Source organism: Chroicocephalus ridibundus, chromosome 7 (genome assembly GCF_963924245.1).
Source record: "Chroicocephalus ridibundus chromosome 7, bChrRid1.1, whole genome shotgun sequence".
Classification (NCBI taxonomy): domain Eukaryota; kingdom Metazoa; phylum Chordata; class Aves; order Charadriiformes; family Laridae; genus Chroicocephalus; species Chroicocephalus ridibundus.
The window spans coordinates 49453678-49475825 of record NC_086290.1 but is presented as its reverse complement, the minus strand read 5'-3'; the positions used below and the strand labels follow the sequence as shown (position 1 = coordinate 49475825).

Sequence of the window (22148 nt, the reverse complement as noted above, 5' to 3'; positions counted from 1 at the left end):
CCCTGCTCGCTGCTGCCGCCCAGCGACCAAATCCCGGTACTGCGGCTCAGGCGCCGCTGGCATCCCTGTGCTCCACGCCGCCAGCCGCCGGTACCGGCAACGCGCTACCGCGGTGCCCGCGGGACGGTGTCGTCCAGCCCGTTGCGGCCTCCCGGTAACCGGTACCGCAGCGCCGGCCCCGCACGGGCGGCTGCCGGGCGCCATCCCCGGCCAAAAAAAAAAACCCGCCAGTTTCGGGCTGCCGGGAAAGCCAGATGCGCCTCGATTTGTGCAGCCGGAGAGCGGCACGGAATCCCGCGTTCGCATGACCAAAAGTAAAGGCCGACCACTCTTATGTTGTGGAAAAGCGCTGAAACCCCCCAAACTGAATAATATGGGACAGCGAAAAAAAAAAAAAACACCAACATTTGGGGAAAATAGAGCCCACCTCGGCTCCGCCTCCCGCCCCGAGCTGCGGTACCGGCTCCTGCTCGCCGGGCGAGAGGAGGGAGGGCAGCGGCGTGCGCTGTACTGCGCATGCGCACCTCGCCTCCTGCAGTACCGGATCGTGGCCACAAGGCGGCAGCAGTGAGTACAGTGACGCGCGCCCCCCCCGGGGCGTCTTCACCATGGCAACCGCTCCCTGGAGGATGGGCGGGAGGGTGGGCCAATCAGAGTGCAGGTGCCGCGCTCCCATTGGTCGGATCGCCCCGCGGGGGGGGGGGTAAGGCGCGGGGAGGATTGACGCCACGAAGAACCAATGGAGCGGAGGTGATTCAAACAAGGGAGGAGCGAAGGGGCGTGCGGAGGCCAATAGGCGCGTGCCGTGGGCGGGACGCTCCGCTCCGGAAGAGGAGGGGGCCGGGGGAAAATGGCGGCCGTCTCGAAATCGGAGCTGTGTGTTCCGGGCGCAAAGCGGGGCCCGGCGGGCGGGCGCTCGGTCTGGCCGGGCCCGTGGGGCCGCCGCGAGCACGTCGTGAGGCAGTTGGACCGCGTGAAGGTGAGCGGGGAGCGGCGGGGGGCCCCTAAGGCGGCCACGAGGTGTGATGGGGGGGGGCCCGGGAGGGCCCTGTGCGGGCTAGGGGGAACGGGGCGCCTGAGGGGGAGCATTGTCGGGTCAGAGAGGGGTGGCTGGGCCCGGCTCCCCGCGGGGTCCCTTCGGCCTGGGGGGTTTGGGGTGCGGTGCCGGCGATGACGGAGAAATGAAGCCCGTCAGGGCGGCAAGAAAGCGGCGCCCGGGCCGTGCCGGTGCCGCCCCGCAGGGACGCGCGGCCGGCCCCCCCCCGCAGGTCCCCAGCGCTCCCTCCCCAAGGTGCCTGTGGGTCCTGGGGGTGCCGGGCTGTGGGGTGGCTGCGCTCCCTCAGGATCGCTCAGGGTGTGAGAAATCAGTTCCGGTCCGAATGAAATAGGCTCAGGCAGAATCCTCTGTGAAGCACATTTTTATTCACGTACTTGCAAGAGCGGGTGGCCTAGCAAGTAGGCACGCTTTCAGGTCTTGAAACACACCTTTTTATTTCTTAATCCCGGCCGAATTTTTCCCTCCCCTGTTTCCCATTGGTTAGCTACTCCAGGGTTTACTGTCTGTCTGCAGCGCCTAAAATTCTTCCTGGATGTCTTGCCTCTGTTTACTTCTCTTTATGGTACACCTAAAGGGATTATCTGACTCGTTTCTTTCTTTCCTTTTTGGTAAAAATTGCTCAATGTTATTAGCTCTCGTTAAACGTTTGACTACCCTTCTAGACACTAATCCAGTATGAATCAGTTTGTCCTTTTGTCTGTGTGATAAGAGATGTTCTACAAGCCTTTGCTGGAGCCTCTTTGTCTTAGTCATTCCCTTACCATGTCACCTCTGATGGAGATGGCTTTTCTCCTCTGCAAAAGCAATACCTGCCTTTCTTCCAAGGGGGACTGCAGAGCTGGGGAGGAAGCAGAGAGCGGGCGCTGGTTTGGGGCCCCACATGGAGACCAGGTCTCTTGCTCCTGGGCCTGGCAAACGGGCTCGTGTGGCTGGTTTTGGGGCTCAGAAAGAGGGGGAGTTGTGTGTCTTTGTGCTCAGGGAGAGGGCTCAAGATTAAATCCACGCCAGGCCCCCTCTTTCTGCACGGAGGGTCCCTCCCGGCCCCACTCCGGAGGGCAGAGGTGGGGTGGGGGTCCCCTGGCTCATCCCTGTTGGCTGGGTGGGACAAACAGGCTCATTTCTCGCCTCCTCTTTTCCCAGGGTCACCTTCTGCGGCACGGCAAGAGAATCTTGCACGGCTGATTCTGCTTGCTGCTCAGGTAATGGCACGTGTGGGGCTGGGGGAGCGGAGAGAAACATTTGTGAGTTCAGGGACACTACAGATACTCCACGTCAAAGCCGCAGAAAAGGCACGTTTGCTGCCAGCGCAGAGAAGCTGACGAGGAGTTGCAGTTAACAGAGCGTGCCTCCTGTCTGAGCAGGTCCCTTGGTAGTTAGGAATGGTTTCCTTTGGGATCAAAGCCTGAACTTTCAGCTAGGATAAATTAAGAGCTGCCTGTTACCTTCGTTAGGGTCAAGCGTTTCTCTTCTGTGTTTTCCTACTGGTTCCAGGGGCAAGTGGGAAATAGCCTTTTGTTTTTCTACGCGTAACTCAATTTGGGCTAGTCTGTGGTGTCAGTCTGGCTCATGTTTGAGCACCTAGGTGCCACTAGAAACGTACTGACTGAAACATGATGGAAGCTGATGCGTTGCTTGATTTTTCTTCTTCTTTATTATTATTATTGCTTGGCTGTGGAGGGTGTATTTTTCTGTGGCTCCGTCCACATTGTTCAGTGGAGCCTTCAGTCTAGGACTTCTAAGCAAAAAAAGTTTGTCGTTCCGGAAGAGGACTGGTCCTTCCTAGGACTGAGGTGTAGACTCGGTGGGTCTCTTAAGTACGTGGTCAGAATGAAAGCCAAACTTCACTGGACGTTGCTGCTGTTGGTCTTCCCTTTTGCTAACGTCCCCACAGCTCCGTCATGGGTGGGAGCTCTGAATCATCCTTAATTTCTTTTTTCAGTCTCTAATACGTTTTTTTTGTCCCTAGGGAAAGACTACGTTTAAAAGTTAATTAGTTTCCTCCTGACCATGCCAGTGACTAAAATTGAGTTATGATTCTTCAACCAGAAAAATGACACTGCTCTTAGAGATCTGGGCTATTTCTGAACACGTATTCGTCATGTGCAAATGTCTTCGGCGTACAGATGGCCTGCACTTGGTGCTCTGACAAGACGATATGCTGAGACAGGGATGAGCTCCGGCAGCCAGAAAAGACACAAGGTCCTGGGTTTTTTGTCTGTCTGTCTGTCTGCTTGTTTTCTTTGGTGGGGGTGCGTGTGCTTTCAAAAACAGAGTGTGCTGTTGACCTCAGGTGGCAGCCTGCAGAGCCGTCTTGCTGCCGGACCTCTCCTTTTCTTTGTCATGCCTCTTTCATGGCTACAGCTTTCGTTTGCATAATTTTAGACGAGCAATGAAGCAACTCGCCTGTGAAAAGTGCTGGCAATACTGGGAAGGACTGGAAGGTCCTTGTAGTGTGGACTTTGAAGTTAACTTTGTCAGCTCTTCTTCTATGGTTTTTGTACGAAATAATTTGAGAAAACACTAAAAAGAGTATAAGGTCCGTTCTGGAGCATGTTACGCTCATGCAAGGCTCGCTTCCCTGTGTTTATTTTCTCTTCCTGAAAGCACAATCTTCTTTTTCTGTGTGCTTGCCGTTAAGCAATGCCGTGAAAAAAACTGTGTACTAAAAGGGGGAAGAAACTGTTCGTAAGAGTTCACATGTTCAGGAGAAGCAGACTCTGTGTTCACGATAAAAGCTTTATGCTTTTTCAGTCCATAAGTCTTTAGGGTATCTTATAGCAGGAGTCGAGAAACCTTACTGAGATACTGGCATCTGTCCTAAAGGCGATCGAGGTCAAAGGAGAGACATGGATGAACCGGGACAAAGTGGCGTCTCGCTTCTGCGTGTTTTCCAGGCATTCCCACGAAGCACCAGCAGCCTCGTAACTAGTGACAGCGAGTCCTGATGTGGTTCTGGTGAGTTGTTGCTTCCGTCGTGTCCTTTGTCTGTAACCCACGGTGTGTCGTTTTGACATAGGTTGGAAAGAGATTTTCTGAAATAGAAATGTTTCTCGCTCAAAGCAGTTGCCTTTTTATGAAGTTCCCGTCAGAGCGGGTCCTCAGAGATGAAGCACTGGGCAGCGGAAGTCACGAGCACCGAGACTTTGCGCTCTCTTTGCACTTCTTTGACGGCCTTTGCGTTCTCAGTTGTTACAGTCGAGACCTCATAAAACCCCATTCCTCCGCGTGTTCAGCACGGCCAAAAGCATTCGCCCATCTGCCAGTGCTTTTTGGTAGCCTGATGGATTGTGGCACCAGGGGTTTGATTTCCCCCTTGGCCCTTAAGAGTAAAATCATTTGGGGGGGGATCTCTTATCTCGCTGATTTTTCTACGCTAAATGAAACTTTAAAAAAAAAAAAAAATCTAAAATTGTATAATTTACAAACTGACTCGTGTTGTTTAAACTGCTGCCGCCGAATAGCTGTGGTGTACACTTTATGAGGCGTACTGAAGCAGTTAGGTGTTTGTTGTACTTGTTTAAAATGAGAGGCGACCGAATGTAACGGGCTGTTTTCCCCTGATATTTTGCGTCCCCTGAAGTTCTGCATTTCTGTCTGGCTTTCAGTGGCGTGTTTTTTCCGGCAGCCCGGGGAGTTGCCTGAGAGCGGATGGAAGGGAAAAATTATTCCCTGCATGAGGGGAAAAAAAGTCTCTTTTTTTTTTTTTTTTGTTTGGGATGAATTCCCCAGGAAAGCGTGGAGCCCCAGGGTTTTGGGGGGCCAAAGGACAGTGAGGACAAGCCACAGCTTTGCCTCCTGGCGCCTTTGATGTGGGAGCAGTCACTGCAGGCTTGATGTTTTTGTCCCAGCCCTGGGAGAGTGAAATAAGGTGTTTCTGAGGATGAAGTCACCAGAAAAGCGATTTAAGAGCCCCAGGCTACCTGGGAAAATGGCTCTAGTGCAACTGAATCTGCCAGTGAGTCAAAAAAGTCAGAGTTGTCTAAAAAATGCAAAGATCTAGTGACCCGTATCGACGACTGTGCCAGAGATGGTGCCGAATGCTTTTTCCTCCACTCGGATGGAGTCTTCGCAAACCTTCATGAAAGAAGGAAGCTTTAAATTCCTACCCAGCTTTGTGCTCAAAGTTTTTTGTGTTTTTTTTTTGGTTTTTTTTTCCCCTCTCTCAGCAGAATGTCAGCTGCCAGCTTTTCTCCGTGGTCGCCCTTTTGTTGTGCCGTGACAGTGCAGGACAGATGGAAAGGATGCGGAGTGCTCTGCGAGTACGAGGTGTGTCTGCTTTTTTCCTAAGGTCCTTGTAGCGTGGACTTTGAAGTTAGAAGGAGAGCTGACAAAGCGTTCCTGTTATAGTTTTTGTATAAAATATTTAAGAAAACACTAAAAATAACATAAGCTCTGTTCTGGAGCATGTCAGGCAGCCAAAAGCATTCGCCCATCTGCCGGTGCTTTTTGGTAGCTTGATGGATTGCGGCACCGGGGATTTGATTTCCCCCCCGACGCTCAAAAGTGAAACCATTTGGGGGTTTATATTCCTGGTTTTTCTATGCAAAATTAAACTTAAAAAACCAAAAAAGGTAATGTTGTATAATTTACCCACTGACTCGCATTGTTTAAAGCGCAAGTGCCCAATAGCTGTAGCATACAATTTATGAGGCGGAGCGAAGTGGTTAGGTGTTAGTTCTAACAGTTTAAAAAGAGAGGCAACTGGATGTTACTGGGTTTTCCCCACTGTTATGGCAGAGTGCTCTGAGGTACTTTATTTCTGTCTGGTTTTCAGTGGTGCATTTCCCCGGCAGCCCGGTAGCATCTCTCTCAAGCAGTGCCGCTGGCCAGATGTCCCTCCTCCTTGCGTAACACCCAAAAAAACCTGCAGTCAAATGATAATTGTGTATTTTGGAGAGGGGTAGTTTAATGGTATCAGTTCACAGCCGTGCAAGTTGAACTAGTGCCACAGGGAAGTCAAATACTTTTAGAGTATTTTTAATGAGCGTATGTAAGTGTAGGCACACCTTTTCAGCATGGAGCGAATGACCGAGGTTCTTCATTGCTCCTTTGGCTCTTCAGGGTTTGACCTGTCCCTCGCGGCTGCATCGACCCTGCAAGCGAGGTGAGTGGCAGCAGCAGCGTGAGGGCCGTGGCTGCAGCGGTGGGTCCGTCAGCGTGGATTCTGGTTACGGCCCAGCCTGGTCCTGCTGCCCTGCGGGATCTCCCTGCGGCTGCACTGGAAGGAAGGGGCCAGGCATTTCCCAGCGCCGGCCGGAGGGTTCGCCGTTCTGCTAAGAATGTGTTCAAAATGGCATCGGTTAGCCTTAATCCTGACTTTAAGAGTTGAGCTGGCGCTGGCTTTTGAAGGCTGTGCTGTATTTGTAGCTGAGGCATTTCCCTACAATCCTCCTGTAGCTCAGCCACTGTCCTGTCCCTCGGTCTGAGGGAATTCCTCTACTTTCTTCTGTGCTACTTTTTTAGCACACTGAACTCTAACTGGGGATTTCTGTTTTCCAGGTGTCTCATGTGGCTTGAGGGATGCTCCAGCCTGGGTTTGCAGCTGGTGGCGGAGTCCCCTGAGGGGAAGGGGCCAGCCCTGGGTCTGGGTGTTTTGGGCCTTTTTTTGGTGTGAATAGAAGGGTGTCTGTGGGCACGTCTCAGGGGGTGATGTTGTTTGGGGTGCCCTGATGTCATTGGGGCAGTGATGATGTGGGTGAGTGGGGGATGGGGGGGTTATGTGAGGGTCTCCCAAAAGAGGTGGGTCACAGCCCCAAAATGTCTGAAAATTCTTGGGATGCATTAAAAAAATGTGAAAACCTGTAACTATGGGCATGAGGCATTGAAATAGAGAACAATCCCCCATTTATATATATGAAATATATATATTGAGAAATAATATTAATTTATGTATGTAAAATAAGTTCAAAATAAAAACCTCTGTCTCGAAGGATGCTATGATTCTGTGCTTCTGTGTTATATGAAAGATCCTAGAATATAAAAATACTTAAAAAAAGTATTTATAGAAAGATATTAGTGTCGAAATAGATGTGTAAGCAAACAGTCTAAACAGATATCCCGTATCATAAGTGTTAACGTGTAAGTCTAAGCACTTTCTATGTAAGTGCAAACAGACAATTTAAATTCCCTCAGTAATTCCGGGGGTGCTGCCGCCCCGCGGCTGAGGGATGGACCTGCAGGTGGGGAGCCGCGGCCCCGCCCACCGCCCTTCCTGGCCACGCCCCCGGCCCCCGCCCCCGCGGCGCGTTGGTTCCGCAGCTCGTGCGCATGCGCGGCTTCGCGGAGGCCGGTCCGGCGACGGTCTGGAGCGAGCGGCGGCCGCAGGGCGAACCAGGACCGCGGGGGCTCCGGCCCAGCCTCGAGAGCTGCCATCGGCACTCCAGTATCGGCTCTTACGCGATACCGCGCCCCCGGCAGTGCCCCGCAGTTTTCCGGGTGTTCATCTCCCTGTCCCCGGGGTTCTCCAGGACCCTGAAAGTGCCCCGACGCGCGTCTCTATGGCACTTTAGTCCTCCAGGAGCCCCTCAGTCCTCCGACGCGCGTCTCTATGGCACTTTAGTCCTCCAGGAGCCCGTCACTGCTCCGACGCGCGTCTCTATGGCACTTCGGTCCTCCAGGAGCCCCTCAGTCCTCCGACGCGCGTCTCTATGGCACTTCGGTCCTCCAGGAGCCCCTCAGTCCTCCGACGCGCGTCTCTATGGCACTTCGGTCCTCCAGGAGCCCCTCAGTCCTCCGACGCGCGTCTCTATGGCACTTCGGTCCTCCAGGAGCCCCTCAGTCCTCCGACGCGCGTCTCTATGGCACTTCGGTCCTCCAGGAGCCCCTCAGTCCTCCGACGCGCGTCTCTATGGCACTTCGGTCCTCCAGGAGCCCCTCAGTCCTCCGACGCGCGTCTCTATGGCACTTCGGTCCTCCAGGAGCCCCTCAGTCCTCCGACGCGCGTCTCTATGGCACTTTAGTCCTCCAAAACCCCGTAAATGCTCATGAGTCTTCTGGAAATTATATGCTTCCAGCACTCTTCCAAAAACATAAAACACGATTAACAGTTAACCACAAAAATATCTGAAGATTGAAAAAATAAAGCGGCCCCTGCAGAACTCTCTTTTCCACAGCAACAACTGAACAGAACTCAAACAAAAGCAGTCAGAGCATCACCAGAAGCACGTCCCAGAAGGAAATAAAAAGGGATGGCGCTTTGCCTGCTGGGAACCTGAGGCAGGAGCAAAAGAGCTCCTGCTCCTGTGGCCGCCTTTATGTCTTCTGGGGTGGGGGTGGAGGGTGGCCCCGCCCCTTTCCCCAGGGGATTGTGGGAAGGGCGGGGCCTGGGGCATACGAGCCACAGCCTCGGCACAGGAGCTCCTTCTGCTGCTGGGCTCCTCTGGCGTCGGTGATGCTGGCCCTTCACCTGGCTGCAGCTTTGGGCTGGGCTCAGCTGTCTGGGCAGGTGTGTGAGGCAGAGGTGAGAAGGCTGAGCTAAGACCTTCAGCACCAGTAAACATCCAGCCGCCTGTATAGTAGAAAGTTGACTTGTATGCTGCTTTTTTGTTTCCTTTTTTTCGGGTCAGTAACTTTGGAATGAGTGTTTAGGGGGTGCCCAGGTGGTTTAATAGTATACTTGTCTTTATTCCAGGAGTGCTGCATTTTCCTAGAATTCCTGACTTTATTGAAGATGGAACTATGTTTTTTTTTTCGCCGGTTCTGCTGTATGCTGTGTAAGCTTCTGATATTGTTTCTCTTAATTGGGTTGATGGTGAGATTATCTTGTAGGGATTAGGATGAGCACTTTGTATGCGTCTACATGTGGCATTTTAGCATTTCTCAAGAAAGCGGCAGGGAGGTAAGGCATAGTGTCCTTCAGGGTATGGGATGGTTCATCACCTTTCCCCATTGCCCGAAGGGTGCCACAGTGTCCCTAGAGTCTTTGCAGCTTGCAGCAGGCCCCTCATAGATTGTGTCAGGGCATTACTTATTTTCTGGGTCTGTAGCAGAGCCCAGAGTCTGTGGGAGGACAGAAGGTAGGAGGTGCCTGTGGAACGCAGAGCATGGCTCAAAAGAGCAGCTCCTGAAGAGTGGCTGATGCAGGGGGTTCAGGGTTGCAAATACAGGATGGGAGCTGTCGGGAAGAAGTGGGGTTCCTTCCTTGACAATTGAGGAGAAGAGAAGGGGTTTCTAAAGTTTTGGCACTGGGGGTTGGCTGGGAAAGGGAGGCAGGTTCAACAGTCTTTGTCATATTGGTTTTGCATTTGAATTTGGGTGTTGACAGGATCTGGTCTGTTCTAGTCTCTTGCATTTGAGGTGAGCTGGATAGTATTGAGGAGGAGCATGGGACTGGTGATTTCACAGCAATGCAATGGTAATTTTGTGTTTGTTGGTATCTTAGGTGACATAAATAATTGTTGCTGCAGCCTCTGACTCTGGAATTGGTGTGAAGCAGGTGATTGGATTGCCATGGCACCTCTGAGGATGAGGGTGTTGTGGAAGAGGTTGGCATCTACTGTCATGGTGGTCACTGCTGGAGCTGTGGTTTCTCTTTGTTCTGCAGATGAAGAGGAACCTGGTGACTGCAGGAACACATCAGTTAGGTGTTTGTTGTGTTTTTTTTGTCAAGGATGAATTCAGACTCTTGGCCCTCTGAAAGCTAAGTAGAGGGACAGGCACTGGGGAGGGGCCAAGGCTGACAGGTTCAGGGAGAAGTTTTAAAGTCAGGGTAGAGCAGAGGGCAATCCAGGAGCAGTCTCCTCTGAGTAGGCAAAGGGAGCGGGTTACTCTTCAGCACAAAGCTAGTGCGTGCTGGGCAGGGCGGTTCTGGCCTGTGTCTGTTGTTGTGTGGTTTGTGTGCTCTGTCTTCTGTGTCTTGGACTTTCCTTAGGTTTTGATGTCCTTGTTGCTCTTTGCACTCAAGGGGCCCAACATGTGCCTCGGGCACCACCTTTAGGGTCTCAAATGCCTGTGCTAATTGGCATAGCGCCCAATGGGCACTTCTTTTCTTGCATAACAATTTTAAAGCATAGATCAGGCTTGCCTCTCAGAAGTTTCTGGACGGTCCTCTTCTGCAGCATGGTTCCCAGCTGCGTGAGCAGCTCTGTTCTCTGAGCTCTAGCAGCTCTAGCCATCTACTTTTACAGACTGGGATTTCCTCCCTGCATCCTTACGTTCTCAGGTCTTGAAGACAGGCTTCCTGCACACCTCATCTCAGTTTTGACAGGAACTTCTTGTAATGGGCCATTGCATTTGACTCTTTTATGGCTTTGCCATAGACCCTCCTCACTTCTGTGCTGCAGCCCTGTAGGTCTTCTTGCCCAACAGTGTCTCTTGTCTGAAAGTTGTTCTTCTCGTGGAGAGTTTTCTCTCATCTTGGAGTCACATTGTCTATAGTGCTGTGTGGTGTTGGGCTGCACATGGGTGTGTTTGGTATGGAGCTGCCCTGCCTGGGGGTGTAGAATCAGGGTTAGGTGGAACAGCAATAAGAGTCTATGGGTAATACGTTGATCTGCCAAGACTGTTTAACCAACGGTTGTACAGTCATCTGGGATCAAGCAGCCATTTCAGTTCATTTCATTTCATCTGGGATCAAGCAGCCAGACGGTCATTTCCATAGTATTTTATGGATATGACTGGAGCCTTCTGAGAGAGCCTGTTTGGCAGTCGTGAAGCAGATTGAAGGTGTTAAGGCTTGTAAGTGTGGGGATTAATGTTGGGTCCAATTTTTTTTTTAATGGCAGGCTGTAGTTGGAGCGTAGATGGTATTCCTAAATGGAAACAAGACCCCTGGAATTGTTCAGCTACTGATCAGCATCTGGGTGACTTGTTCATGAATTTTTTCAGATGCGGAGGGACAAGATGTGCACCAAAGAGTGATGGAGGAGGCAAGCGGGACCCTGTGAGAAGCTGGGTCAGTGCATGGTGCTGGAGGGAAGATTTGACTGGTGGCTATGTGACTATATTACGGCTTGGTCGTGGGGTGTGTTTTTTGTTTTTTTTTTAATTTTGAAGGTGTGATGTGATGAGTAAAGCAGGATATTGGCACTTGTCATGACTTGGGCAAGGTGAGCAATGACTAGTGGGCTGAAGCAGCAATTCTTCTCAGATGTTATATTGTGGGTGAAGTGTTAAGTGTCTTTTGGGTCTGTTTTACAGATGGTCTGTAAGCCTCAAAGCAGCAGCCCAAAACTATGGAGGGCAGGTGGGCAAGGGGCCAGGGTAAAGGAGAAGGAGACAGGAATGGCTGTGGGCAGGTGGAGGTTCCGGGCAGTATCTTAGCATATGCCTTTTGGTTGGCTTTTTTTTTCCAGGTGTGGGACACAGGCTCAGAGGGGCTAAGCTGCATGCTGATGAACTGGCTGAGAAGGTGAGGTGGTTGTGGGCCACATTGGTGCCTAATAGTGAAGTATTATATGGTGACTTGGTTAAGTATTTACCTTCTGGTTTTGCAGGTGCCCTGTGAGCCATCTTTGGAAGTGGATGAGCATTAGAGGTGAGCTGAGGCAGCAGCGAGGAGGAGCTTGGGGCTGGTGACTTCTCACATGTGCAACAGTAATTTTGTTTCTTGGTATCTCAAGCAATGATGGCCACAGCATCTGACTCTGGAATGAGCAGGTAAGTGGAATCCCATTGTGCTTCTGAGGAATGGGAAATTGTGGAAGAGGTTGGCACTGACCTCTCTGAAACTTCTTGCTGTCACTGTTTGGTTTTCTTTAATTGCAGATGATGAAGAGGAACTTGGTGACTACAGGAATGTCCCAGACAGTTGATGTGCTGGGTTTTTTTTCGTTGACGTGGGATTTAAGACCTCCAGCCCTCTGAAAGCTAAGTTGAGTGCCCAGGGCTGGGGAGGGTTTGGAAGGAGGGGAGAAGTTTGGGAGTTGCAGGGAGGCATCTTAAAGTTAGAGAAGGGCAGAGGGCTGTCCTGGCGCAGTCCCCTTTGAGCAGGTAAAGGGAGTGTGTTAGTCTTCGGCACAATGCTAGCACGAACCGGGCAGGGCAGTTCCAGCCTGTGTCTGTTGTGGTGTTTGTGTGGTCTGTCTTCTGTGTCTTAAACCTTCCTTGGGTCGCAATGTCCTCTTTACACTTGAGGAGCACAGCCTGTGCTTCAGGCACCATCCCTAGAATCTTGAATGCCTGTACTCATTGGCATTGCCCCAGTTGGGTGCTGCTTTTCTTGCATTATAAGCTTAAAGCATGGATCGGTCTTGCATCTCAGAAGTTTCTGGATGGTCCTCATTTGCAGCATTGTTCCTGGTTGCGTGAGCATCTCTGTTCTCTAGCCATCCATTTTCAGTGACTGGGACTTCTTCCCTGCATCCTTAAGTTCTTAGGTCTTGAAGCCAGGCTTCCTGCACATACATCTTCTCGGTTTTAGAGTCACTTGTTGTCCTGGGCCATTACATTGTACTCATTTCCTGGAGTTTCCCTAGAGCCTTCTTGCGTCACCATCATGGTCCCACAGGTCTTCTTGCCTAACAATCACTTACGCCTCAGTGTCATCCTTCTTGCTGAGAGTTTTCTCTCATCTGTGAGGTGCATTGTTTGTAGTATTCTGCGTCGTGTTGGTCTGTGCTTGTGTGCGTTTGGCTCAGAGCTGCTCTGCCTGGTCATGTAGAGTCAGGGGTAGGTGGAACAGCAAAAGAGTCTGTGGCTAATATGTTGATATTAGCCATATGTCTATGACCGAGGCAAAGGTGGTACAGTCAACTGCCATCAAGTAGCCATCAGCAGGTTGTGTGGGCAGCTCTTGAATTAGCGGGATTTTTTGGGGATGAGCAGAGCTATGTGGGAGGGGCTGTTCAGCAGTAGTGAAGCAGACTGCATCTCGAAGATGTTAAGGCTGCTTTGTGTGGGGTGTAATGTTTGCGTGTTGGGTTTTTTTTTTTTAATGGCAGGTTGTAGTTGTACTCTGGATGGTATTTCTAAGCCAAAACAAGACCTTTTTTTGGGGGGGGGGCGGTGTGTGTCACATGGTGTTCCCCCTAAAAGAGGCAGTTCACAGCCCAAAAGTTCCTGAAAACTCATGGGGGGTAATGTGTATTTAAAAAAAAAAAAAAAACAACAAACAAACCTGTATATATGGGTATGAGGCATTGAAATAAAGAACAATTTCTCATTTTTATACATATTGAAAAATATGAGTTATGTATATTAAAAGGAGTTCAAAATAAAAACCTGTATCTACTATATTATATAAAGGATGTTATCATATTAAAACATCTGTCCCATAGCCAATTATTGCCTTCATCATTCTCTCTCTCTGTCAGCTCCCTGCCCATATTGTTTAATTCCTCTGTCTCTCTTCTTCAGTTTATCAAGGTTTTTTGGTATTTCTCAGTCTATCTCTGTCCACCTCACTGTCACCTTTTTTAATTCCTCCCTCTCTGCCCTGTAGCTCATCACTATTCTTTGTTTCTCTCTGTCTGGTTCCCTGTTGCTTCCTCCTCTCTGGCCTGTAGCCCATTGCTGTTTTCTTTCCCCTGTGGCTCCCTTTCCCTATTCTTCACCCTCCCTTCTCTGCCCTGTAGCCAATCGCTGTTGTATTGGGTTTACGTGAGGAGGTTTTTGTTAGCTGAGTTGTGGGGGGCAGGCGCTGCAGGGGTGAGTTCTGTGAGAAGACAGCAGGAGCTGCCCCCGTGTTGGGCACAGCCAGTTCCAGCTCTGAGACAGACCTGCTGCTGGTCAAAGCTTGAGCCCATCACCAACGCTGGCTGGGTGCATGGAGTCCCCTGCGGCCCATGGAGGACCCCGTGTTGGAGCACAAAAAGCGCAGGAGGAAGAAGGAGCAGCAGAGAAAACATGAGATGAACTGACCACAGCCCCCACTCCCTGTCACCCCGCATTGCCCAGGGGCAGGATGTGGCGAGGTCATGCATGAAGATGATCCCAGGAAAAAAGAGAGGGGTAGTGGGAAGGTGGATTTTTTTTTTTAGATTTGTTCTTATTTTGCGTTATTTGATTGACAATAAATTAAATTAATTTCCCCAAGTTGAATCTGTTGTGCTTGTGACAATAATTGAGTGATCTTTTTGTCCTTGTCTCAACCTACAAACTTTTTCACTTTAATTTTTCCCCCTGTCTCAATAGAGTGCCTTGGTGGGCACACAGGGGCCAGCCAAGGTCAGTCCAACCCAGATTACTTCTATTGCGCTCCCTGTCACTGTTTTGTTTTTTTTTTTTTAATGTTTGTCTATGTTTCTTGTACCCTATCTCTTTTGAAACTTTCTTTCTTCCTCTCTATCCCTTTCTTTTAAATTCTTGCTTATGTTTCTTGAACCCAGTTAGTTTTAAAATTTTCTTGCTACCTTTCCCTCTCTCTGTCTCTCCAACTTAATTTCTTTCCCTTCTTTCCCATGTTCCTTGTACCCTGTTGCTGTTCATAATTGTCTTTCTCAGTCTCTCTCTATACAGTTCTGCATACCTATCTTTAATTCTTGGGTATGATACTTGTATCCTGTGCCTTTCAATTTTGTGTCTACGTCTCCTTCTAGCCCTCTCTATAATTCCCAATTCTTCCCTCCCTGTTCTGCCCCGTCACTCTTTAAATTTTTTCTACATCTCCCTGTTATTTTTTTGCTTATGTTTCTTGTACCCCGTTGCTTTTTATTCAATGGTGCTTTTCTTTCAATATGTACTTTTTTCTGGGTCCCTGTTTCTATTTCTATTTTTTATTTCTTGATGATGTTTCTCTTCTCCCGTTCCTTGTCTTGTCTCTCTCTTCTTGTCCTGCTGGTCCCTTCCACCTCTCTCTCCTGGTCCCTGTGTCTCTTATTTATTCCTCCATTTTTCTGTCTCTTGGGGGTTTTTTTGTGTGGTTGGCTTTTTTTTTTTTTTTTGCACAGTCTTGCCTCTCTCCACGTGGCTGTCCCACTCCCCACCCCTCTCTTGCTGACGGTGTCCCATTTGCTCGTGGTTTAGCCTCAGATGGCAACAAAGAACCACGTGCCGCTCGCACGTGCCTTCCTAATAGAGGAAGGATCGTAAGAAAAGGCAAGACTCTTGGGTTGGGACAAAGGCAGTTTAACAGAACAGCAAAGGGAACAGGCAAACAACAACAACAACAACAACAACACGGATAGGGAAATATATAAACGCGATTACGGAACCGCCGCTCCCCGCCGCTCGCCGACCGGCCAGACCCGGGACGCCCCAGCCCGCTTTTAAGCAGCAACTTCCTGCCCCCTCCCCCGGCAGCTCAGGGTGGGCGTGGCTCACATGGCATGGAATACCAGGGAAAATTAACCCTATCCCCACCGGAACCAGGACACTGTCCCACACCCCTTCTCTATGTCCCTCTGTCCTTCCTTCTGCTTTTCTCTTCCCTTTTGTCCCTCTGGCCTGCTGCATTTGGGCACTGAGCCTTGTAGCCAACTCGTTGCTGGGATTCTTTATGCACATTAAGGAATAAATATTTCCTGCCTCCTCTGTGCCCCTGGATGCATTTGCAGCCCCCAGGGTGCAGAGCTCATTGCTGGGGAGGGGGTGATGTGCTGTGGGGCTTTGGCAATAACCCCTGTTCCCAGTGGGCTCCATCTGGGGCTGAGGCAGCCCAGGTGGGACCCATGAGGTAAGGATGGGCTGGGCCAAGGGTTTAAAAAGGCTGCAGTGGGGATGGGCTTGCTGTGCTGAGGGTCTCTAGCTGGGCATGGCTGCAGTGGGGATGGGCTTGCTGTGCTGAGGGTCTCTAGCTGGGCATAGCTGCCTGCTGGAGCTGGCTGAGGAGTGACGTGAAGGGGGTTCCAAAGAGCAGGTGCCTCCAGCAAGGAACGGATGGTTCCCACGGTGAGGAAGGATCCCTCTGAGCTATCCTTGACGGAGCGCACCACCAGCACAGAGCACTGGGAGCTCGCTGCCTCCGTCATCTGCACGTGTGAGCCACTGTGCCTCTGGGAAGCCTCATGGGAGACAAGCATCAAGGGACCACTGCCCTCTCCTAGGCAGGCAAGGGTCAGGCCGCCAGCACCACGGAGGAGGAAGGGGCAGAGGCAGAAGCCTCTGGGCAGTGAAGGTCTCCACCTGTGCCAGGAGCTGCGGTGAGTCACTTTCCTCTCTTGCATGTCCAGGCCCGTCTCTGCCACGCTTCTCCCGATCTCAGCCTGTGTTTCTGCCTGTCCCAGCCTCTGGCTCCCCAAAGCTTTTTGCTCTTCTGCTAATGCCACCTTGTACTCTGTCCCCTTCTCTGCTTCCTTTCTGCACCTCTGCCTCCACAGCTCCCCATCCGCTATTATTTCATTATTCCTACACTGCCTTCTTCACTATTGTTTGTGAAAATTGCATTTGTAGGTCTCCCGCTACCCAGCAACCTGTCTCTATTTCCAGTGACTCCCTCTGCTTCGTCCCCCCATCCCTCTTCCAGTGTCCTCTCCCTGTGGCTGTCAGTCCAACTCCACTCCTGCTATTTAACTTCCTACCTACCTGTATCGCCAGTACCCCATTGCTTTCCAAATTTTCCTTCTGTATCTTCATTTACCCAGATCCCCGTCTGTGTTTTTAAATTCTTCTTGCCTGTTCTCTATTCCGTTACTTTAAAACTTTTCTTTCATTGTCTTTATTTATTCAGTTTGCTGACTCTATTTTTTTTCTCCCTCTTTTTTAATTTTTAAATTTTCTTACTGTGTCAACTTTTATCCAGTTTGCCATCCTCGCCTTTTTATTTTTCCTGTCTTTCTTTTACCCCCTCTGTCCTGGTTCTGGCGGGGACAGGGTTAATTCTCCCCAGGACACAGGTTTTTGTTACTTCTGGGAGAGGGATGAGGATTATCATTTTGCTGTCCTGTGCAATATGGGTTTATGATATGATAACATCACTTTTTAGACAGTTACTTTGGGGCATTTATGTGGTATTGCTGTCCTGTCCGTATCTTGGGCACCGTCTCTCAGAATTTATTAATAATTACACCCAGTCTGTGGGGGAAACAGGGGGGGACACTTTCCCCAGCTCTTTTGCCTCCCTTTTCTCCTTTGGGTCAGGTATGGCAGCTTTTGAGAATTTTGAATATCCTTGGGATACTCAAACCAGCATGTTCCTAGTGTTACGTCTCCTGAATACATTCCAGGTCCTGTTTAGGGTTAAACAGCTATTTAAGACTACCACCCGGAGATCTGCTCTGAGACTGGATAGTCAGGGGTGGCACGGCATGTGGGAGAGCATGGGCAGGTACCTAGAGAACTTCTCACCTCCAATGGTCTGGGACTTCACCCCTGAACAATTACAGGACCCTGAAAAAGTGGTAGAATATTTGAAGGGAAAATGCTGTGGCTATTCTAGAGAGGCACAACTCACCGCACTGTGCTGGGCCCTGGCCATTATCTACCACGCACTGCTCTGTATTATGCAGCACCCTCAGGGGGAAGAGATGGAAACCAGACCGGCGGACACTGCGGCTACTGCAACCCCTGCGGCAGCCACTGCAGCTACTCCAACCCCGGTGGCAGCCACTACCACTGAACCAGGGAACCAACCCGTGCCAGTATCAGTTGCCCCCATACAGAAGAAGAAGTACGCAAAGAAATCAGTTCGCTTAGTAAGAGATGACAATGAACCAGGATCATCACGAGAGCAGGAGGAAGAGGCAGAACCAGAGGTAATTACTCGATCCCTATCCTTGAGTGAGCTGCGGGATATGCGAAAAGATTTTAGCCGACTTTCAGGGGAACACATTGTCACCTGGCTACTCTGGTGCTGGGATAACAGGGCCAGTAGCCTGGAATTAGAGGGTAGGGAAGCCAGGCAGCCGGGATCCCTGTCTAGGGAAGGCAGAATTGACAAGGCAATTGGGAAGAAGACCCAAGCCCTCAGCCTCTGAAAGCAACTCCTGTCAGGCGTGAGGGAGAGGTACCCCTTCAGTGAAGATGTTGTTTGTCAACCAAGCAAGTGGACTACCATGGAAAGAGGTATCCAGTACCTGAGAGAATTAGCCATGTGGGAGATGATTTATTATGACTTGGACAATGCAGACTTACCCACAGACCCTGATGAGGTCCAATGCACAAGGCCCATGTGGCGGAAGTTTGTACAGAGCGCACCATCGTCATATGCCAACTCCCTGGCAGTAATGGAATGGAAAGGTGAAGAGGGACCAACGGTGGATGAGGTGGCTGGCCGGCTCCGGCGATGTGAAGAAAGTCTCTTTTCCCCCCTTGTCTCAGCTGTGGACAAACTGTTGCGGAAGGTCCAGCAACTTGAAGAGAATATGTTCTACTCCCCACCTGCACGGGCTAGCATCTCAGCTACTAGAAGCAGGCATTTCCCCACTCAAGAGAGAGAGTACAGAGGGTACACACCACGAGGCACCCTGTGGTTCTGCCTGTGCGACCACGGAGAGGACATGAGGAAGTGGAATGGACAACCTACTTCGATCCCGTGGACACAGGTACAGGAGTTGCAAGGAAGGACAACCACAAAAGGGGATCCCTCCAGGAAAAGTGCTGCCCCGGTTTCCAGTGGGCAGTTCCCCAGACAGAGCAGAAGGCCTGATCTTGCTTCTGATCCTCTTGAAGGAACTTCCAAGTCATTTCTGCAAGAGGTGAGTAATGGATACTATGACTAGTATCAGAGGGGCCCTGCCTCCGGCCAGGTGGAGGAAAGGGACAACCGGATTTATTGGACGGTGTGGATTCGATGGCCTGGCACCCGAGACCCAGAGGAGTATAAGGCTCTAGTGGACACGGGTGCACAGTGTACTTTAATACCAGCAAGCTATAGAGGGGCAGAACCCATTTGTGTTTCTGGGGTGACAGGGGGATCCCAAAAGTTGACTGTACTGGAGGTGGAAGTGAGCCCAGCTGGGAATGAGTAGCAAAACCACCCCATTGTGACTGGCCCAGAGGCTCCATGCATCCTTGGTATAGATTACCTCAGGAGAGGGTATTTTAAGGACCCAAAAGGGTACCGCTGGGCCTTTGGCATAGCTGCCTTGGAGACGGAGGAAGTTAAACAGTTGTCTACCTTGCCTGGTCTCTCGGAGGACTCTTCTGTTGTGGGGTTGTTGAGGGTTGAAGAACAGGTGCTGATTGCTACCACAACGGTGCATCGGCGGCAATATCGCACTAACTGAGACTCTCTGATTCCCATCCATAAGCTGATTCGTCAACTAGAGGTTCAAGGAGTGATCAGCAAGACTCGCTCACCCTTTAACAGTCCCATATGGCCGGTGCGAAAATCTAATGGAGAGTGGAGGCTAACTGTAGACTATCATGGCCTGAATGAAGTCATGCCACTGCTGACCGCTGCCGTGCCAGACATGCTAGAACTCCAGTACGAACTGGAGTCCAAGGCAGCCAAGTGGTATGCCACGATTGATATAGCGAATGCATTCTTCTCAATCCCTTTGGCAGCAGAGTGCAGGCCCCAGTTTGCTTTTACTTGGAGGGGCGTCCAATATACCTGGAATCGACTGCCGCAGGGGTGGAAACACAGCCCCACCATTTGCCATGGAGTGATCCAGACTGCACTGGAACAGGGTGAAGCTCCAGAACATCTGCAATACGTTGATGACATCATTGTATGGGGAAACACAGCAGAAGTTGTTTTTGAGAAAGGGAGTAAAATAGTCTGGATCCTTCTGAAAGCTGTTTTTACCGTAAAACGAAGTAAGGTCAAGGGACCTGCGCAGGAGATCCAGTTTTTAGGAATAAAATGGCAAGATGGACGCCGTCAGATTCCAATGGATGTGATCAACAAAATAGCAGCTATGTCTCCACCAACTAGTAAAAAGGAAACACAAGCTTTCTTAGGCATTGTGGGTTTTTGGAGAATGCATACCCCAGATTACAGTCTAAATGTAAACCCTCTGTATCAAGTAACCTGGAAGAAGAATGACTTTAAATGGGGTCCTGAGCAACGACAAACTTTTGAACAAATCAAACAGGAAATAGTCCATGCAGTGGCCCTGGGGCCAGTCCAGGCAGGACAAGATGTTAAAAATGTGCTCTACACCGCAGCCGGGGAGAACGGCCCTACCTGGAGCCTCTGGCAGAAAGCACCAGGGGAGACTCGAAGTCGACCCCTAGGGTTTTGGAGCCGGGGATAAAGAGGATCTGAAGCCCGCTACACTCCAACAGAAAAAGAGATATTGGCAGCATATGAAGGGGTTCGAGCTGCTTCGGAAGCGGTTGGTACAGAAGCACAGCTCCTCTTAGCACCTCGACTGCCGGTGTGGGGTTGGATGTTCAAAGAAAGGGTCCCCACCACACATCATGCAACTGATGCTACATGGAGTAAGTGGATTGCACTGATCACACAGCGAACTCGAATGGGAAACCCCAGTCGCCCAGGAATTCTGGAAGTGATCGTGGACTGGCCAGAACGCAAGGATTTCAGAATGTTGCCAGAGGAGGAGGTGACGCGTGTGGAAGAGGCACCACCATATAATAAACTGCCAGAAAATGAGAAGAAATATGCCCTGTTCACTGATGGGTCCTGCTGGATTGTGGGAAAGCATCAAAAGTGGAAGGCTGCTGTGTGGAGTCCTACACAAGTTGCAGAAGCCAGTGAGGGACAGGGTGAATCGAGCCAGTTTGCAGGGGAGAAAGCCATTCAGCTGGCTTTGGACATTGCTGAGTGAGAAAAATGGCCAGTACTTTATCTCTGCACTGATTCATGGGTGGTGGCAAATGCTCTGTGGGGGCGGTTACAGCAGTGGAAGCAGGGCAACTGGCAGTGCAGAGGCAAACCCATCTGGGCTGCTGAACTGCGGCAAGATGTTGCTGCCTGGATAGAGAATCTGGTTGTGAAAGTACGCCATGTAGATGCCCACGTACCGAAGAATCGGGCCACGGAAGAACATCAGAACAACCACCAGGTGGATCGGGCTGCTAGGATTGAAGTGGCTCAGGTGGGTCTGCACTGGCAACATAAGGGTGAACTATTCATAGCTCGGTGGGCCCATGACTCCTCAGGCCATCAAGGAAGAGATGCAACATATAGATGGGCTTGTGACCGAGGGGTGGACTTGACCATGGACACTGTTGCACAGGTCATCCATGAATGTGAGACATGCACTGCAATCAAGCAAGCCAAGCGTTTGAAGCCTCTTTGGTATGGAGGGCGATGGCTGAAATATAAATATGGGGAGGCCTGGCAGATTGATTATATCACACTGCCACAAACCCGTCAAGGCAAGCGCTATGTGCTCACAATGGTGGAAGCAACCACCGGATGGCTGGAAACATACCCTGTGCCTCACGTCACTGCCCGGAACACTATCCTGGGCCTTGAAAAACAAGTCCTGTGGCGACATGGTACCCCAGAGAGAACTGAGTCGGACAACGGGACTCATTTCCGAAACAGCCTCATAGACACCTGGGCCAAAGAGCATGGTATCGAGTGGGTGTATCACATCCCCTATCACGCACCAGCCTCTGGGAAGATAGAACGATACAATGGATTGTTAAAAACTACACTGAGAGCAATGGGTGGTGGGACTTTAAAACATTAGGATGCACATTTAGCAAAGGCTACCTGGCTAGTTAACACCAGGGGATCTACCAATCGGGCTGGCCCTGCCCAATCAAAACTTCCACGTACTGTAGAAAGGGATAAAGTCGCCGTAGTGCACATGAAGAATATGCTAGGGAAGACAGCCTGGGTTAGTCCTGCCTCAGGCAAAGGCAAACCCATCCGTGGGATTGCTTTTGCCCAAGGACCTGGGTGCACTTGGTGGATGATGCGGAAGGATGGGGAAGTCCGATGTGTACCTCATGGGGATCTGATTTTGGGTGAGAATAGCCAATGAATCAAATTGTGTGTTGTTAATTGCTAAGTAACACTGTCACTGTATGTCCTCATTGCTATAATTGCTATCAGTTGTACTACGAGTAAGGCACAGGGGTGATGGGATAAGAACTGACCTCAACAGCTGGCACCCAGCAACTTCCTCAAGATCTACATCTTCAGCCCATGGACCGTGAGCATGAGCCACACTGGGTACACCAGTCACAAGCTCCAAAAATACTGCATGCAACAGGCCAGCACCACACAGCATCTCACCTGCCCTGAGGGACTGTTCTAACAGATGGAGCCCAAAGCCATGGATTAAAAGAACTCAACGGACACTTTGGAGGGATGGCCCATAAACTAAGGGCACTATATCTGCACGAATATATA

The 22148-nt window shown here is 50.6% G+C and overlaps 2 long non-coding RNA genes across 5 annotated transcripts; both read left to right on the top strand.

Annotated features, from left to right (window-relative positions):
* Positions 1-833: 833 nt before the first annotated feature.
* On the top strand, positions 834-6991 carry LOC134518782 (uncharacterized). 4 transcript variants are annotated; one of them, XR_010072057.1, is made up of 6 exons: positions 834-979; positions 2198-2256; positions 3024-3256; positions 3881-4012; positions 5224-5323; positions 6119-6988. It is a non-coding gene; the product is annotated as an uncharacterized LOC134518782 (long non-coding RNA). The 4 variants fall into 4 exon arrangements; XR_010072056.1 differs by having other exon boundaries at positions 6557-6987; XR_010072058.1 differs by having other exon boundaries at positions 5227-6991.
* A 3895-nt stretch (positions 6992-10886) lies between these two features.
* Positions 10887-12981, top strand: LOC134518640 (uncharacterized). The gene is made up of 4 exons (XR_010072021.1): positions 10887-11018; positions 11350-11405; positions 11491-11653; positions 11762-12981. It is a non-coding gene; the product is annotated as an uncharacterized LOC134518640 (long non-coding RNA).
* Positions 12982-22148: the final 9167 nt, after the last annotated feature.